A 19,781-nucleotide genomic window follows, 5' to 3' on the forward strand; every position below is an offset into this window, starting at 1 on the left:
GAATGGGCAACAGGTGAGACGGGCATGAGGACCAGGTGAAGGTAATGAGGGACTAACGAGGGAATGGACAACAGGTGAGACGGGCATGAGGACCAGGTGAAGGTAATGAGGGACTAACGAGGGAATGAGCAACAGGTGAGACGGGCATGAGGACCAGGTGAAGGTAATGAGGGACTAACGAGGGAATGGGCAACAGGTGAGACGGGCATGAGGACCAGGTGAAGGTAATGAGGGACTAACGAGGAATGGGCAACAGGTGAGACGGGCATGAGGACCAGGTGAAGGTAATGAGGGACTAACGAGGGAATGAGCAACAGGTGAGACGGGCATGAGGACCAGGTGAAGGTAATGAGGGACTAACGAGGGAATGGGCAACAGGTGAGACGGGCATGAGGACCAGGTGAAGGTGATGAGGGACTAACGAGGGAATGGGCAACAGGTGAGACGGGCATGAGGACCAGGTGATGGTGATGAGGGACTAACGAGGGAATGGGCAACAGGTGAGACGGGCATGAGGACCAGGTGAAGGTAATGAGGGACTAACGAGGGAATGGGCAACAGGTGAGACGGCATGAGGACCAGGTGATGGTGATGAGGGACTAACGAGGGAATGGGCAACAGGTGAGACGGGCATGAGGACCAGGTGAAGGTAATGAGGGACTAACGAGGGAATGGGCAACAGGTGAGGGCAGGCATGGGACCAGGTGAAGGAATGAGGATCTAAGGGAGTGACCAGGCAGCTGAAGGAGCTGGACTGACTAATGATAAAGGAAGCAGGATCTGGAATGACGTGATAGTTAGACCATTTGTTTTCTAATGATAAAAGGAAGGTGTGGAAATTTGGCAAGGATCCTTTAACCATTTGTTTTTCTAAAAAAAAAAAAAAAAAGAATTTGGCACTTTCCTTTTTAGCTTATTAAAAAAAAAATTTAAAAGTTTTAAGAGATGGCACTCTTCTTTTTTTTAAAGTGTTGCTTGTTTTCTTGATAATCTTTTCATGGAGGTCGTTTCATTTTCTCCATGCGCTCTAAAAACACGACGTACAGATTGAATATCACCGATGTGTTGAATGCAGCTCGTTCAGTGGCACTCAGTTTCTATACACTTGTTTACATATCGTTTTTCAAATACACTTGTCTTCTACAAGGCTTTCAAAATAAACTTCCGCTTCATGGAAAAGCGGGCTTGATGTTAAAAGAGTTGCCTTTTATTTAGATTATGGAAAAGATCCTTTGTGTGAAATGTATTAAAAGTTATCTAAACTTACTGTCATGCTTTTCCTTTGGCTAGAAATGTATTTTAATCTGCCTTTAGGGAATACATGAACACTTTGAGTCCTATTTAGAACATGGATCAGTGGTGCATTTTCAGCCTCTTGTGGCCGAAATGAGTATTACAACCAGAAACACACTCCTTTACCTCCATGACCTTTTTCCACCTTATCTTTTCACCAGATTATTTTCTCACTTGCCTTTCAGAATTTACGTACACATGTGTTGCACGAGATGGGATTCAAAACACAACCCGTTGTCTTTAATTAATTAATTCAAGCCCATCTTCACAAATTAGAAATTTGCCTCAGAGTGCTTTACAATCTGTACACATAGACATCCCTGATCTTTGACCTTCACATCCTATCAGGAACAACCAAACCCCCCATCCCTTCGGGAAAAAAGAACCCTTCAGGGAGAGAACAGAGGAGGATCCCTCTCCAGGATGGACAGGTGTCATAGATGTCATGTGACCAGAAGGAGTCATTACACACAAATTAAAACACAGTAACAACACAATGAATATGACAGAGTGGATGAATAGTTGGTAGGAGGCATATTCCACGATCCAGACCTCCACGATCCATCAGGCAGATGGAATCTACGACGTCTCATAGGGTCCGTGAAGAGACGTGAAGTCAAAAGGACTCCGGGGAGAAAGCAGAGTTAGGCCCAAAAGGACGTTGCTATTAGAGAATAACAGGAGGCACGATGTAAAACAGCAGCAGCCTGGGAGCTCGGCTGCGCCCAGCTGCTGTCTCCTCACAACAAAGAGTCACAGCCGGGTCTGCTCCGAGGATCCCACTGGTGATTCGATGAAGAACGGACGCTCAGGGCTGGCGTGTTGATATCGCGTGTACGGATGATGGAGAAAACATGAAAGCAGAGAGTTTAACTGGTTCCAGATTCCATCCAAACAATACACTTTTAATCACATATGTTCTGACTTTTTTCAAAAAGGAAATTTTAGAAATGCTCAGTAGCACGCACACAGACCATAACACATCATGAACAATTCAACGGATTGGTTGTCTTATGCTGTTTTTAAAAAGTAATTACAGACGCACAAAAAGACAATACCAGCCACGCAAAATATTTTTTAGTTTTTTGTCTGTTTGAATGTAAATATGCTTGAGATTATATCTTCCTGCTGTCAACAGACATAAGAAATCATAAGACAAAACTTTTCTCGAGATAACTTAAGAGATCGATGACAGGTGGGATAACCAGGAGCAGCAAGGATGCAAAAACACTTCAACGCAGTTCAGGTGCTAAAAATGAAGAAGAGCGAAGAAAAAACAAAATAATGATGAAAAGTCCCTGACTCACATCCATACAGCTACTTTCAGCCGGCTTTGTTTTCGTATCTATGTCGTGGACTTGTTGCTTGCAGCTCAGGGGATTTCCAGGAGGACCGAGCTAAAAGGAAGGACAGCATTTCAGATCCCGTTCTCTCCACACCGGTTCTTGTCTTCGTCATCGGGGACGAGGAGGGATGGATGGATCCCTCGCGGCCGAACAAGTCTTTCTTGCCGCTGCATTGGGAGGAATAAATGTTAACAAGATGGCGGCGCGCACGGACGCAGCGGCCCCTCTCTGTCCTGACAATTTGGTGTTTTGTTCTGTTTCTAAATGTTTGTGCAAAAGTTCGTCCAAAAATTGTTCGTCTTCGCCTCGTCTGTCTACGTCGGAACCCAAATATAGTCGCCAGGTTCTGTTAACCATCGGCAGGACCAAACTACACGGCACTCTGGACGCTGAACAAGCGGAAACACTCGCGGAGCACGGATTACTTCGCCGGCCTACGACCACACCGACCACACGGACTCGACTGCCACTCCTCCCCAGAAAGGAGGCGCCAAGCGTTGTGAGAGGAAGCAGAAGAGGGGCAAGCGCGGAGGAACCCGAGCTAGGCTAGCGGCTAGGCCAACTCGTCCAGCCATACCATCCATTATCATGGCTAATGTGCGATCCTTGGACAATAAAATGGACCACATTAGACTGCTGCAGACGGAGCAGCGAGACGTGAGGAACTGCTGTGTGCTTATCTTCACGGAAACATGGCTAAACGACAACATCCCGACTCTGCTGTGAGACTGGAGCAGCTAACATGCTACCGAGCGGACAGAGCCCTCGCTGATGGAGGGAAAACTCGCGGCGGCGGGGTATGTGTTTACATCCGGGACGCATGGTGCCGGGACGCTGCCGTGGTATGTAGACACTGCTCACCACTGGCGGAGTTTATGATCCTAAGGTGCCGTCCTTTTTATCTGCCGAGGGAATTCACGGCGATTCTGCTAGTCGCTGTTTACATCCCCCCGACCTCCAACAACAGTGATAGAAATGCGGCACTTTGTGAACTGTATCAGCGAACAACAGACGGCTCACCCAGACGGCTTCACCATCTTTGCTGGATATTTCAACCATGCAAACCTTAAGACTGTCCTTCCCAAACTACACCAGCATGTTGATTTCCCTACAAGAGGAGACAACATTTTGGATCTGGTCTACACAACCCACAAAGGAGCGTACAAGGCCTCCCCCCTCCCCCACATAGGTCTCTCTGACCACATCACCGTCATGCTAATGCCAGCATACAGACCCAGAGTGAAAGCCTCCAGACCGGTTCTGAAGCAGGTACGGGTGTGGCCAGAGGGGCCTCCTGCGCCTCCAAGACTGCTTTGACTCAACAGACTGGGGAATGTTTAAACAGGCAGCCACATACAACGACCACACAGACATTGGGGAGTACACAGACACTGTTACTTCTTACATTAGCAAGTGCATTGATGATGTGACCCATGTAAAGACCATCACCACTGGCTAACCAGAAGCCGTGGCTAACAGGGAAGTCCATCGGCTGCTGAGGACTAGAAATAGGGTCTTCAGAGCTGGGGACGAAATGGACCTGAAAACAGCGAGCCAACCTGTCCCACGGCATCAGGAAAGCAAAAATTCCTACACAAAAAGATAACCCGGCACTTTAAAGACAGCAGAGACACCACGCAGCCTGTGGCGGGCATTCAGACCATCACAGACTATAAACCCACGCCACAGAACTGCGACAGCAACATCTCTCTGCTAAACAACCTCAACAGCTTCTTTGCCCGGTTTGAAGCACAGAACAGCACTCGTCCACACAAGACTCCGCCCCCTCCCCACGATCAGGTTCTGTGCCTGTCTGCTGCCAGCGTGAAGAGGACTCTCTCGTCCATCAACACCCACAAGGCAACAGGTCCAGACAACATCCCTGGTCGTGTGCTGAAGGACTGCGCAGAGGAGCTTAAGGACGTCTTCACGGATGTCTTTAATACTTCTCTGAGACAAGCTGTTGTTCCATCATGCTTCAAGGTAACCACCATCATACCTGTGCCAAAGAAATCCACTCCGTCCTGCTTCAACGACTATCGTCCAGTGGCACTGACCCCATAATCATGAAGTGCTTTGAACGACTAGTCATGTCGCATATCAAATCCATTCTCCCCCCCACTCTGGACCCTTTCCAGTTTGCATACCGGGCCAAACGGTCCACGGAGGATGCAATCTGCTCTGCTCTCCACCCAGCCTCACCCACCTGGACAAAAAGACTCCTATGTAAGAATGCTGTTCATAGACTTTAGCTCAGCATTCAACACAATCATCCCACAACAACTAATCTGCAAACTTGACCAGCTGGGGCTCAACACCTCGCTGTGTAACTGGCTGCTGGACTTCCTGAGTGAGGGGCCACAAGCAGTACGTGTTGGCAACAACACCTCGAGCAGCATCACACTCAGCACAGGGGCCCCTCAGGGCTGTGTGCTCAGTCCCCTGCTCTTCACCTTGCTGACTCACGACTGCAAAACCAGCTACAGCACCAATCACATGGTCAAGTTTGCAGACGACACAACATTGATAGGTCTCATCACCAAGGATGACGAGACCCTCTACAGGAGGGAGGTCAACCTTCTGACCACGTGGTGCGGAGTCAACAACCTCCTGCTCAACAACAGCAAGACCAAAGAGATCGTTGTTGACTTCCGGAAAGGCCACACCCATCACCCACCACTGACCATCAACGGTGCGGACATTGAGCAGGTCAGCAGCACCAAATTCCTGGGGGTGGAAATCAGTGAGGACCTCTCGTGGACAGCAAACACCACATCGCTGGCAAAGAAAGCACAGAGGCGCCTCTACTTCCTCCGGAAACTGAGGAAAGCAGGGAGCCCCCCATCCATCATGTGCACCTTCTACCGCGGCACCATCGAGAGCATCCTGACCAACTGCATCACTGTGTGGGCGGAAGCTGCACAGACCACAGCAGGAACGCCTGCAGTGCATAGTGAAGGCAGCTGGAAGGATCATGGTGCCTCACTCCCCCCCCTCCCATCCCTGCAGGACATATACAACACCCGCCTCACCCGCAAAGCGACCTCGATTGTGAGTGACCACTGCCACCCCTCACACGGTCTCTTCAGCCTCCTGCCCTCTGGGAGGAGGTACCGGAGCCTCCGGCTCACACCGCCAGGCTGTCCAACAGCTTCATCCACCAGGCTGTCAGGAAGCTGAACACTCTCCCCATCCTCCCACTCCGTCCTCTTTCAGACTCACATGTCTGAATGCTGCTAGCACAATTTATGTTGTCTATATGTTTACATGTTTCTTACTATTTTTGCACTTTATGTTGTCTATGCACTTTATGTTGTCTATATGTTCACAAGTTTTTTACTATTTTTGCACTCTATGTTGCACAATTCACTTTATGTTGGACAGAAGAGAAACGCAATTTCGATCTTCTGTATGTTTGCACATATGGAAAATTGACAAATAAAACTGACTTTGACTTTGACATTGACTTTGAATAAATAGAGCCCGGCAGACAAATTACAAGGTATTGACGGGTGTATGTGAAGTAGAGTTGTTTCCCGCGATGACAAATGAGTCTGTCCTCAAAATATCTTTGATTGTTTATTTCCAAGGGCAAAAAAACGAACTTTTTAGTCCCAAAGCACAAAGTGATGTGATGTTCTCACACTGCCACATATTCCTCTTTTCCCTCCCTTTGAAGTTGGTTGTCCTTGAGAGAAACCTGGTTGAGCTGCTGGAAGACGTGCAGAGACCGAAATGTGTTCGAAAGGAATCAGTCAATCAACACGCTGCTCTTTCAACCATGAAGAAGGTCTTTCCCTAAACCTGTTTCAACGCTCTCAGCTTAAAAACACGTGCCGTATTTACAATAATATAGAGGTAAATAAATAAGCTGTCATTTCCACTTCAAGTTGTGTGGCGAGGAAACTTAAAATCACTGTGAAAACAGTCTGTTTAATCCTGACGCTTCTACATGACCTGCATCGCTATACGAGACCGTCAGAGAGAAGATTGTCTGTTTTGTTCTTCATGCTCGTCATCGGGGCCACCGGGCCGGAGAGCCCCGCGGCTGTAGGCAGAACAGAACCAGGACTGAGGGGCAGACTGTCAGACCCTGCTGCAGTAAAATGAGTTTTTTAAAAGGGACTCCGGTGCTTTGAACCACATGTCAGGGACCGCCAAAATCAACATGAAATATAAAAGGTCCTTGTATAGATTTAAAACGTGACAGATACAGCATCATAAGATATAAAAAGATGTCCTTTATATATATATATTATTCATATATATAAATATAATATACATATATATATATAAATATAAATATATAATATACATATATATATATATATATATATATATATATATATATATAATATATATATATATATATATATAAATATATATATATATAATATATATATATATATATATATAATATATATATATATATTATATATATACAGGACTGTCTCAGAAAATTAGAATATTGTGATAAAAAGTTTTATTTTCTGTAATGCAAAAAAACAAAATACATGCATTCTGGATTCATTACAAATCAACTGAAATATTGCAAGCTTTTATTCTTATAATATTGCTGATTATGGCTTACTTACAACTTTAAAATCCTATCTCATAAAATTTTAATATTTCCTCAGACCAAGTAAAAAAAAAGATTTATAACAGCTGAGTGTTTGTCAAGGCTCAGGAAACCCTTGCAGGTGTTTCGAGTTAATTAGACAATTCAAGTGATTTGTTTAATACCCTACTAGTATACTTTTCATGATATTCTAATATTTAGAGATAGGATATTTGAGTTTTCTAAGCTAATAAGCCATAATCAGCAATATAAGAATAAAAGGCTTGCAATATTTCAGTTGTTGTAATGGTCAGAATGCATGACATTTGTTTTTAATTGCATTACAGAAAATAAAGAACTTCATCACAATATTCTAATTTTCTGAGACAGTCCTGTATATATAATATACATATATATATATGTGTATATATCAATGTTTACAAAGTGCTCCACAGAGAGTCAAAGCAAAACAAATGGAATAGCAAGAAACCAATATTACATTTAAAAATACATCTAAAAATTAAAATTAAAAATTAAAAACCAAATAATTTAAAAATAAATTAAAAGTAAATTAAAAACAGGCAAACTAAAGTATGGGAACCAAAGTTCTGCATAAAAAGACTAGATCACTTAAAGGCTGTTCTATAAAAATGGGTTTTAAGAAGTGATTTAAAAGAAGTTACTGATTCTGCAAGACACGAGAGACACGGCCTTCAAAATAAGACAGGAAACAAGACACGAAAACTCCGGATCGTGACAAGACACACGTGTTTGTAAAGCTAATAGATCTATTGTGTCGGTTACTTCATGTCCTGTTTGTTACAAATCTGAAATGACCATCATGAATCAAAGTATTTGAACCTGGACTTGATATTATACACTAAATGAATGATGAACCTGAATAGTGACATTTACTGAAGTCTGAATGCTTATACTGTTTGTCATCAATAAAATTGTAACGTACACAAGCAGGTACACTTTCTAGGTTTTAAAGCTTTACCACAAAGACTTATTTATGCAAAGACTTATTTATTCCTGTTCCCGGGACAGTCGGGCCCATTCAGCTGACTCACAAGCGCCGCCATTGACCTCCAGTCTATTTCTGTGTCGCACGTCTACGCCCGCGCGTCAGCCACTGTGGATCTACCTGTGTTCGGCCGAGCGGGATCATTTACACAGGAAGTCAATGGAAATAAACATTTGCACTTATTATACGTCGCACGCACAGGCAGACGTGTGAGCGGCAGACACACACACACACACACACACACACACACACACACACGCCAGGCCGTAATAACACAGCGCTGCTTTGGAGGGGCCGGCCACAGCTTTGCGGACAGAGAGGGAACATACAGGAGATGTTATTGCTCCATATGTTTATAACGCTGCCATGGAAAAATAAGAGGCTCGGCCACAGGCATTTCCTCAGCTCCTCTCTCTCCGTGGGCGGGAGGCTGCGAGCGTTTAGATGACGGCCGAGCACATGTCACACTTCATCTCTTTCAGAAACAGGCAACTCTATTTCTGTATCGCAAACTCCCTCCACCAACCGGCTCTCGTTTCTCTGTTTGTTGCATCTATCGTCTCAAACCATGCAGGAATAACGACCGTGTGACCTTGAAATGTTGATTTGGTAATGTCAACATAAACATGTTGGAGGAGACTGTCGGGTGCATCTCTTGTTTAGTTTGAGGCTCACTACTGGTTGCTTACATCGCTGGCCACCGAGGAGATTATGTTTATTCCACTGCTGTTTTGGAGTTGATGTGAGTTTGAGTTTCAGCTGCTTTTAATATCGAAAAGTAGAAATGTGTACGTCGGTCCGCCTTAAGATTATTGAACAGCATCTAACACTTTTGTCGTTCTGCACTTGAAGGCAGCTTTATTCATTTCCCAGCAGCTAAACCAGAGACTCTTTAAGAAGTGCACGTAGTCACTGTGACGTCTGCCATCGGTTTGTGGATTGCCGTTTTGAACCCTCGTGTCTGGTCGGGTGAGACGGTGTCCAACCAAATGCTGAATATGACGACAAAAAACACGGTGAAAGAGTTCGAGATGTAAGAAGAAAACATAGACAACTCTCAGACGGGACATCGCTGAGGAAGCGACCTGTCAATCACAAGATCAGAATCACAATCGTCTTTATTGGCCACGTATATGTGCACATACATGTCATTTGTCTCCGGTTACACTCACACTCTCATCGCACATCCATGTAATTTACCAGTTTCCAAATAGTAGGATAAAAAATATAATATAATATTTAAAAAGACATTGAAGTCAACAGATAGCAACAAAATGTATGTACAGTATAAAACATAAACATCTAGAATAGGCACTCGGTAGAGCGCATACCTTCGCATATCACAAGGTTGGGCATTGAATTATGAACATGTTGGCATTAGTTGCATGCCAATTGGATAAAAATTGACCGCTATGGTAAAAAGAAGATTTTGACCTTTTCATGACCTTGACCTCGATCTTTGACCCGATCGATCCCAAAATCTAATCAAATATTCCCCGGATAATAACCAATCATCCCACCAAATGTCATGCAATTCGGTTTAATACTTTTTGACTTATGCGAGTAACACGCAGACAAATAAATAAATAAATACACGGCGATCAAAACATAACCTTCCGCATTTTCAATGCGAAGGTAACAACAACAGTGACAGTGAATGGGGGTATTCGATAGTCCCGCCCTGAAGCGTACCCTGCTTAATGGTCTATTCTACTCAAATATTCCACTTTAATTTACTAAATGAACATCATGCTGGATTGAAGACTTAATAAGTTTCAACTTTTTCCGCTGCATTGTTTTTCTGGATTCCTCTCCGAGGACGGCTGTTAGATCTGGTGTGAATGCCTCGCAACTTGACTTTTATTTCTCCATTTAAATCTATTATCGGTATCCAAAGATAATGTCTTAATGTTGTCTGAGAACCGCATTTTGAGCATTTAAATCTCTACATGGCTGCTTGGTATGTCGGTGTTTAAAAGGAACACACTTCATTGTGCCGTGTGCCCTTACAGACTATATGTACGATTCAAAGGACAACAGTATAGATGATTAGGGTTCTCTCAGCTCATCTTTTGGCCCATCTTTTTTGTCTCAAATCTCTATTAGACACAAGCTTCAAGGACAAAGGAAACAGAGGAAATGAAACTTATTCTAGCGTCGCAACGGTCACTCTAAATGATAGTGTCAGCCTGTAGCGTGAATGTAAATAACAGCTGAAATCATGTCGCATTTAATTATTTTCAGATATAGCCATCCTCTGCCCTGTCGCCGCTCCTGAAACACCAGCTCTCTGTTTGCGATCCAAAGGATAATTAGGCCCGGGAGCACGGCGGCGCATGTTTGGTCTCACTCGGCTCTCCCTGAGAAGAGATTGCTCTTTTGGGATGCCGCAGTACGAGTACATCCCTCAAAAAGGCAGAACTGTATCGCTGCTCGCGCCTCTGATGTGTCATCCAACTTTAAAATACAGCTCAGTCTTCTTCAAAGACTTCTTTTTTTACTTTCTTTTTTTTCTCCCCTCTTTGGCTTTTTTTTTTTGGGCCCCTTTCTGTCGGCTCCAACTGGGCTCTGCCTGCCGCCTTCGACATGATGAGTGGATCCGAGTGAAGAAGTCTGGGGTGAAAAGCATGAAAGGGACTGCAGCTAATTCATGAAACAAGCCACTGGAGCAAAAACAACAAAAAAGTAGTTATAGCTGCATGAAAAATACCAAGGCCTGGCCACAAAATAGGGCCACCGAGCCACCGGGGGTCTGGAGCGTTGATCATGGTTCCGTTTAGAATTCGCTGCAAATAACCGGCGGACAAAAACACTTCTTTCATTCTCTCGGACTTTGAGGCCCTAATGGCTTTTTTAGTAATGACTTTGTGCCTTTAACGGCACACACATCATTAACCCGGGACATTGTTATTCTAATCTGTCTCTGTCAGTGGCCTCAGAAGGCTGAGCCCCCGTACCATAGAAACAGTTTCCTCATTGTGAGCGCGGCCGGGGAGGGGGAATGGAGGTGGTGAGGCGGCCGCGCCAACCGCCGCCACCTGAGCGACATCGGGCACCCGGAGAAACCGTACGTACCGAACCACGTCCTCCTGGCTCTCCTCTTTATGCGGTCCTATAAGTCCACCTCCTTGTCTCTCACACACAACAAGGCCCCTCACACGACGACGAACAACGTTCCACTGGCCCTCATTCGTTGACTTATCTGGCATGGAGGCAGTTCTCTTTTTTATTTAACCCTCCTGTTACCTTTACGAAAATATTTTAGCCTCGGGTCAATTTGACCCCAGCAATTAAAACCTCCAGAAAATTATTAGAATTAATATTGTTTTTCAAGTTTAAGTGTCAGGTACTTTATGTTTGTTTGTTGACTACCTAAATAGCCCTTTAAATATATAAAAAAGTTGACATTTACCTTCGCATTGAAAATGCGGAAGGTTATGTTTTGATCGCCGTGTTATGTTATTAAGCATCGTGTTGTGCAATTAAATAAAAACAAAAAAAGTTTAATGGCGTGCAATTTTGTGGGTTATCCGGGGACCATTTGATTTATTTATTTTATCGATCGTTGAAAAGGTCAAGGAAAGGTCAACATCTTCTTTTTACCATAGCATGGTCAATTTTTATGCAATTAATGCCAAAATAATCATAATTCAACATTCAATGCCCAATCTTTGTGATATGCGAAGGCTACAGTGCCCATTCTAGTTCTTATATGTTTGACACAGTGAAAAACAGCCTGGGGTCAAATTGACCCCAAAGAACACCGACGTTAAACATTGAATGGGGTCAAATTGACCCGAAAGGTAACAGGAGGGTTAAAAGAAGGAAAAAAAGATCTTTAAACATCATTTGTTGGGCTTGTGTTTTGCGGCAGGGCGACGGCCGTTATCTCCGCCCCCCTCCGGACACACACAGGAAGAGCCTCTGCCACCGTGAGCAGGTGCAAAGACGAGTCTCAATGACATCTTTGTACCGAATGGAAGAAGTTGGGAGGTCGAGCGGCACCGCGTCCCCTCCTCCGTCTGAACGTGAGAAGTTGGCTGTGACAGGCCGCGGAGGGGGAAGCCATATATCCTAAAGTAACACAGACACCAAAGGTAGTTGGTTTTTTGGCTTCCACGGCCGCCCGTCACGCCGCTTTTATCCGAGGCAGCTCTGGTCTTTTACTGGTAGTAATTCATGTTGGTCCAGTGTTGCCTCTCGGGCCCGTGCACAATAGAAACTCACAATAGCGAGCCCTGTTGCGTAACCGTGACTTAACGGCAAAACGCACACACTGCTCTTGTCTGGGGAGCGACATGTTAAAGCACGTCTGACATCATTTATCTTACCGTGATTCAGGGGGAAATGGGTCAACCATGGAGGAGAAGCAATTACTTCTAATACTTAACTTTTCATTTATTAGCGATTATCAAATAACTGGGCGTTTGCATCTCTTTTGTGAACGGTAACACAATCTGAGGACAAGACAGAACCGGTAGTCAGTCGCTTCGAGTGGGAGGAATCACAGGGGTGGGTGGAGCATGTGCTGCTGGGCGCTCATATGCTGGAACTGGCAGGAAAGAGATTTCAAGTGTCGGCTGGCAGCTTTTCAGGACGCCGTGTTTATGTCTCTCCTAGTTTCTGTTTCCTCCTCGACCATCACGTGGCTATCGGAGGTGTTCTCGCCCGTGTCCCGATAAAGCTGAAAGCATAAAAGCGAGATAGCAGACAAGCGGGCAATAAAAACACCACAAGGGGGAACTGAATCTGAGTCAGTGTGGGTCTAATCTGAAGGAACGGGTAGGAGGCGGGTGACTCGGGGATGGAGGTGAGAAGGTGGGCGGGGCGGAGCAGATGAACAGTGGGAACAGGTGTGAAGGTGGGGGTGGCTGTAAGGTGTTTGGGAAAGGGGGGACAGCATGAGGGCAGCTGGTGGAGAGGAAAAGGCAAAGAAGGGGCCTTAGTATTCATTTGAGGAGATGTGAATGTGGCTGAAGACAGAGAGGCGTCACCATCTTTACCTTTAACCCTCCTGTTACCTTCAAATTTACTTACATCTTTTGCTCTTGGGGTCAATTTGACCCCAGCAATTAAAACCTCCAGAAAATGATTAGAATTAATATTGTTTGCCAAATTTAACTGTCAGGTACTTTATGTAGTTTTGTTGACTACCTAAATAGCCCTTTAAATAAATAAAAAAGTTGATATTTCTTCTATGTTTTACACAATGAAAAAATCCGGGGGTCAAATTGACCCCAAAGAACACAGATGGGTACAAGTTGTGTTCAGGACAGTGAAAACATATCATGTACATTTTATATTTTCCCAGTTGTCCCCAATAAATTAGGAAACGTCATGAAATATGAAGCAAAAAAAATGATGTCAATCATTTATTTAGAGACGTTAAACATTGAATGGGGTCAAATTGACCCTAAAGGTAACAGGAGGGTTAAAACACTTGTTTTGTAGACGAGAAACTCAAATTCTGGGCTTTATATTTCTTATTTCACAAGTTCTTTATTCCTTCAAAATTGAACATTATGGGCTGGGATGGGACACATTATGTTTGGCGACATGCTAAACTCCCTAACGCATCTGACATCACAGGAACCATGGATGTGGTGAAGGAGCCTGACAAATGAGCGCTAACAACGAAATGCAAATGTAAATTCAATTCAATTCAGTTTATTTGTATAGCCCAATTTCACAAATTACAAATTTGTCTCGGAGTGCTTTACAATCTGTACACATAGACATCCCTGCCCCAAAACCTCACATCGGACCAGGAAAAACTCCCAAATAACCCTTCAGGGGGAACAAAAGGGAAGAAACCTGCAGGAGAGAACAGAGGAGGATCCCTCTCCAGGATGGACAGATGCAATAGATGTCATGTGTACAGAAAATACACGTGTACGTCTGAGGCCTTGCTGTATTATCAGCGATGACATCGCCGCACATTTGTTATACGTGGTGATTATTATTTTTGAGCCCAATGATCAGCCGCGATAAGCCACCTTCTCCGACTCCGTAAACGTCGAGAGTACGAGGTTTTATTTTCTTTGGAGCCAGTCCCACGACCCGAGCCTCCGCAGCCCTCTCTGGATTTCATGGAGCTCTCCGGCGGTGACCTCGGGAACAATGTGGGGCGCTGTGCCGATTCCGGGGGACCAGGCGAGCCCAACTGGCCCCCACCACAGCTTTACTGGCCTGGCCACGGGCCCCGGGGCCTGTTTTCTACACTGCAAAAAACATCCACTCATATTTTTTAAAAAGGTTTTCAACTAGCATTTCTAGCTATAACATTTGATTCATGAATTTCTTTTAGCTCAACACGTCAGGTTCTTGTCACGGGGTGAGGCTCGGGCGCAGAGGAACAGGCAGGACTCAATGTAAAAAACAAAAAAACACTCTTTACTGAGGCAAAAAAGTTTACAAAAAAACAACAAGGTCCAAAAAGGGGCAGCCAGAGAATCGGGGGTCAGGGCAGATGGGCAGGGTCAAACAGGGAAGTCAGGAATATCCTGGGTACAGGGACGACGGCGCCAAAGACAACGACTACAGACAACCACCCAACAGGAGACAAGGAAACACTGACTCAATACATAGGGGGAACACAGGTGTACCACATCAGACACTAACGAGACGAGAGGGGCTGAGGGCAGGTGAAGGGAATTAACCATCAAGACAGAGGAGACACGGAACACAGGGGGAACAGAACAGGGTGTTACACAACAGCAGTAAAGCTCAAAACTGAAAGGAGCGATGTCTTTATATTAAAATGTAAAATAAGTTCAGCTTTGTTTTTGCATTATTTTTGATCTCAGATGCATCTAGAACAGGATCTGTTCGCTGTTCTGGGAGATTGTTTCACCACATATTCAGAAAGCTGCTTGTAATGTCTCCTGTGACTCGTCAGAAAACATTTAGAAAAACTTAAGTTGTGGGTTGGCTTTGATCAATATGTTACTTAGGTACTTTAAATACATCTTTCAAATTGAAATACCAAACTGTATTTTAAAAAATGTGCAAGATGTTCAATTCATAGTTTTTAGATTTTACTTTTCAAAGTATTGAAATGGTTCATACTTGCCACATTTAACAAGACTGAGTTTACAGGCTTCATCATCCAGCTTGGGGAGGAGGAGCCTCAGAGTATGTGTGTGTGTGTGTGTGTGTGTGTGTGTGTGTGGATACAGTGATACTTCACTCAGCTGTCCCCCATACACACACACAGTCAGGTTTCCATTACATTGACCTGATTTCATTTCCAGGAGACTAACACGAACCTTTGACCACGTTTTCTCATGATGTTGTAAAGTTACGGATACAGGAGGTTGTCCACAGTTTGTCCAACAATAAAAAGTTCCCACACAAATCAGCTGCACAATTCTCACACACACTTGTACTTTGATATTTGTGATTCGTCATTGAATACACTCCCCGGTCCTTAATGTTAATAATCACAGCTACAAGCCTGACTCCAACCCTCACAGAACCTGAACCCAAACGGTACACTTTTAAAGTTCAACTTCATGTCCTCACTCTCAAGGTCTAAAGGTCTAATTGGTCCCCACAGAGATAGAGGAGCAAGACGTCGAGCACACACACACACAGCAAGTCAATCACATGGCCTCGTGTGAATCTGCTCTGCAGCACCTGCCCCGGCTGTAGCGGGGGTCCACATGTGAACCAGTGGCGTCCCTAGCCCCGAATGTTAATTTCAACAACAACAAAAAAAAGATTTGGCACACAAGTGGTTAACACCTCCAGGTCCCACGTGACGTCATTCACCCAAAACAGCGGAGTCAGACTGGCAGCAGGCGCACGTAACAGCAAGCTTCTGTCTAAGAGTGTTTCTATTTCTATGTCTACAAATTTCGCTGCTTCACTCTTCTGGGCTAAGCCCAGCGCCGCCGCTCCCATGACGCGCATCGCTCTGCCGTGATACGCGCCGACACATCCGCGCACACTCACTAGCACCCCCCCCCGTCGTCGTCGTCGTCGTCGACGACAACGCTCGCCGTGGGTCACTTTCCTATCTAAGCTGCACTGGCTAAGCCCCAGATGTATCCAAATCCTAGAGATGCGCCTGAAGTGAACAGGGGTGGATTGTGATGCAGTACAATGCTGGCACAGAGCCGGCGGGGGATGGACGCCCTTTGAGCTCTTAATGAGGCCTCAAGAGAAACATTACCCAGAGTCCTCCTGTTCCCCTGCGTTTGCCTTTTCACCGGTATGCCCTCTGCTTTCTGCACTCAGTACCTCTCTGTCAAGACTGTTGCCAAGAAAACATGAATATTAATAGTATAGAGCAGTGGTGCCAGGGTTACGGCCCTCGGGCCGGACTCGGCCCGACTGTACGTCACATCCGGCCCGCGGATGATAAGGGGAGAATTTTTTTATTATTTTATTTTTATAAATTTTTGTCTCCGATTCTTCAAAAGGCTCATTTGCAGGCTCACTTGTTGCTTATGGCCATACCACCCTGAACACGCCCGATCTCGTCTGATCTCGTAAGCTAAGCAGGGTCGGGCCTGTTCAGTACTTGGATGGGAGACTGCCTGGGAATACCAGGTGCTGTAATCTTTTTCCCACTCTTTCAAAAAAGCCACAGGCTTCATTTCGTAACTAAATGAAGCCTGTGGCTTTTTTGGTGCATTTCTAATTTATATATGTAGGCTACTTGCATGGATAGGAAAATGTTACATTTTTAGAGGGTAACTGTCTCCTGCTTTAGGCTATGTAATTGTAGGCCTCATTGTGAGGCAATTTTGGTGCCAATGCAATTTCTTAATGATGTGTAGGCCTTCATGAATAATTTCAAATAGCCTACCTATCCATGTGTTGAGTCAGTGTTTGGCCTTTTCAGTCCGAAAGTGTAATCCGGCCCCCTGAGATCTCACTTGAAAAAAATCTGGCCCCCTGTCCAATTTCACCCTGGCATCCCTGGTATAGAGTCATGCCGCCGCTCCCATAGCACGCACTACGCTGAGCATCGGGCACCGAGTCCTGAGGGGGCGGCAGAAAATAGGCAACTAAAAAAATCATCATAGTTATAATAATTATAATGCCGATATTATTTCAGTATAGAAATATTAGTCACCTTTTAGGCATGTTTATCACAAAACAGGCAGAACAAGAGATACAGGACTGTCTCAGAAAATTAGAATATTGTGATAAAGTTCTTTATTTTCTGTAATGCAATTAAAAAAACAAAAATGTCATGCATTCTGGATTCATTACAAATCAACTGAAATATTGCAAACCTTTTATTCTTTTAATATAGCTGATTATGGCTTACAGCTTAAGAAAACTCTAAAATCCTATCTCATAAAATTTTAATATTTCCTCAGACCAAGTAAAAAAAAAGATTTATAACAGCTGAGTGTTTGTCAAGGCTCAGGAAACCCTTGCAGGTGTTTCGAGTTAATTAGACAATTCAAGTGATTTGTTTAATACCCTACTAGTGTACTTTTTCATGATATTCTAATATTTAGAGATAGGATATTTGAGTTTTCTTAAGCTGTAAGCCATAATCAGCAATATCAAAAGAATAAAAGGCTTGCAATATTTCAGTTGATTTGTAATGAATCCAGAATGCATGACATTTTTGTTTTTTTAATTGCATTACAGAAAATAAAGAACTTCATCACAATATTCTAATTTTCTGAGACAGTCCTGTATATTTAATTGCTCAAAGAAAGTTACGATGGTGCCCCCCCCCCCCTGAAAATATTTTTTTAATTTCGTGGGTAAACCGACCATACGCAGCGTAGAGGAAACGTGGAGACACCCTTCACAGGACAGGAAGTCGCTTGATCCGACGGGAACGTCAACATATGAATAAGTGATGCTCTAATTTGTCATATTTGAACATTATTTAATTAAATTTAACTTTGGGTGAGTATAGGACCAAGTATGTTCGACAGAACATGATATGTTTTAACAAATAAACATTCTCCAAAGTAAAACATAAAGACATGTTTCTTTTTCCTGGAATAAATTCCATTTAATTGTTTAAAGAAATTGACACAAAACATTACATGAAGAACAATATGTACATTTTAGACATGAAACAAACGCAATAAAGTGAACGTGACTCAAAGCTTCTGTCAAGCGTTGTCGTAGCGAGAGGGAGGACCCAAATGCCGACGAGACACAGGTGGACACAATGAGGGCGGGGCCAGCAATCACACAGAAGGAACCAATCAGGACCAGGGCAGACCATCACAGGGAGACATGTGGTGACACAAGGGCTGTGTCTACTACCGCGCACTTGAGCACTTCGAGCACTGACTTTCAGTGTTGGAAGTGCGCCACTGAAAAAACCAGTAGAATTCAGTGCACTGAAAGTACCCGGATGGTGCACTGCAAACGGGCAAAACATGTAGTGTAAAACGATGGACACTACTCGCCCTAAGCGGCCGCCATCTTGGCGACGTAGCGGAAGAGGAGGAGCCCTTTCGCCAGCTTTTCATTTTATTTCTAAAACAATGGCGGACAGCACAAGCGGTAGACCACAAAACTACAGACCGTAAATGTAAGTATCAGCGGTAATTACACATTGTACTGGTATTACAATGTACTACTAACATGCCATTCTCAGATTAGTGAGCATACCTAGGTAGCATTAGATGCCATTGGATCTGCATGGCAGTTATGATAAGCTAGCTGGCTAATCCACCACCCGGTCCTCTCGCCAGTCCGACGAAGGTGCACTTTTATCGGACACTTTTGGCTTGACGAGCGGGGGCAGGTCGGCTCCAGGCGCTTGCTCCAGCGGCAAGTCCGACGACAGATAGCTATGTCAGTCATCGGACAGTGTTAAACAACGGCTGTTCTGTTAAACAATCGAAATAGCAATTTTAATAATGGATTAACAATGGATATGCTCAGTTTAATAACGGGTTAACATGACACCGCGAACGGTTGCCCACACGCCGCCCGATAATTAATACCGTTACGATAGCTATCTAAGCTTGTCCTTCTAGAAATAATTGTAGCTTTCAATCAAGTTTAGAGGTGATGGGCTTTGGTAAAACTTTTATTGGCATGATTAAAGTCATGTATTCTAACCCTTCAGCCCAAGTCTTAACAGGACACACCTTCTCCTCTTTGTTTCCCGTTTCCAGATCTTCACGCCAAGGTTGCCCCCTGAGTCCTACACTATTTGTCCTCTCTCTTGAGCCTCTGGCTCAAGCCATTCGCCAATCTGTCGTGGTGTCACCAATATGCATTCGAAATACGCAGCATCACCTCTCATTGTTTGCGGATGATGTGATGGTCTTTTTGGAAAACGCCTCTCAGTCTCTTCCACATCTTCTATCCTTATGCGAGGAGTATGGAAGCTTATCAGGCTTCAAAATTAACTGGTCAAAGTCTGCTTTACTCCATCTAAACGAATCTGCATGTAATTCAATCATCTCTGCCAACATCCCCATTGGTAAACAGTTTAAATACTTGGGTGTTTATGTTTTTCCTTGTTTAAATAAGATTATTAAGCATAACTACTCTATTGCTCTGAACAACATATTGAAAGATATGGAAAAATGGATGAGTCTTCCTATGTCTATTC

At 44.2% G+C, this 19,781-nt stretch overlaps 1 non-coding gene across 1 annotated transcript; it reads left to right on the forward strand.

Moving 5' to 3' along the window:
* The first annotated feature begins 16,673 nt into the window (after positions 1-16,673).
* LOC130202066 (5S ribosomal RNA) lies at positions 16,674-16,792 on the forward strand. The gene has a single exon (XR_008833292.1). It is a non-coding gene; the product is annotated as a 5S ribosomal RNA (ribosomal RNA).
* Positions 16,793-19,781: the final 2,989 nt, after the last annotated feature.

This window comes from Pseudoliparis swirei, chromosome 11 (genome assembly GCF_029220125.1).
Source record: "Pseudoliparis swirei isolate HS2019 ecotype Mariana Trench chromosome 11, NWPU_hadal_v1, whole genome shotgun sequence".
Taxonomy (NCBI): domain Eukaryota; kingdom Metazoa; phylum Chordata; class Actinopteri; order Perciformes; family Liparidae; genus Pseudoliparis; species Pseudoliparis swirei.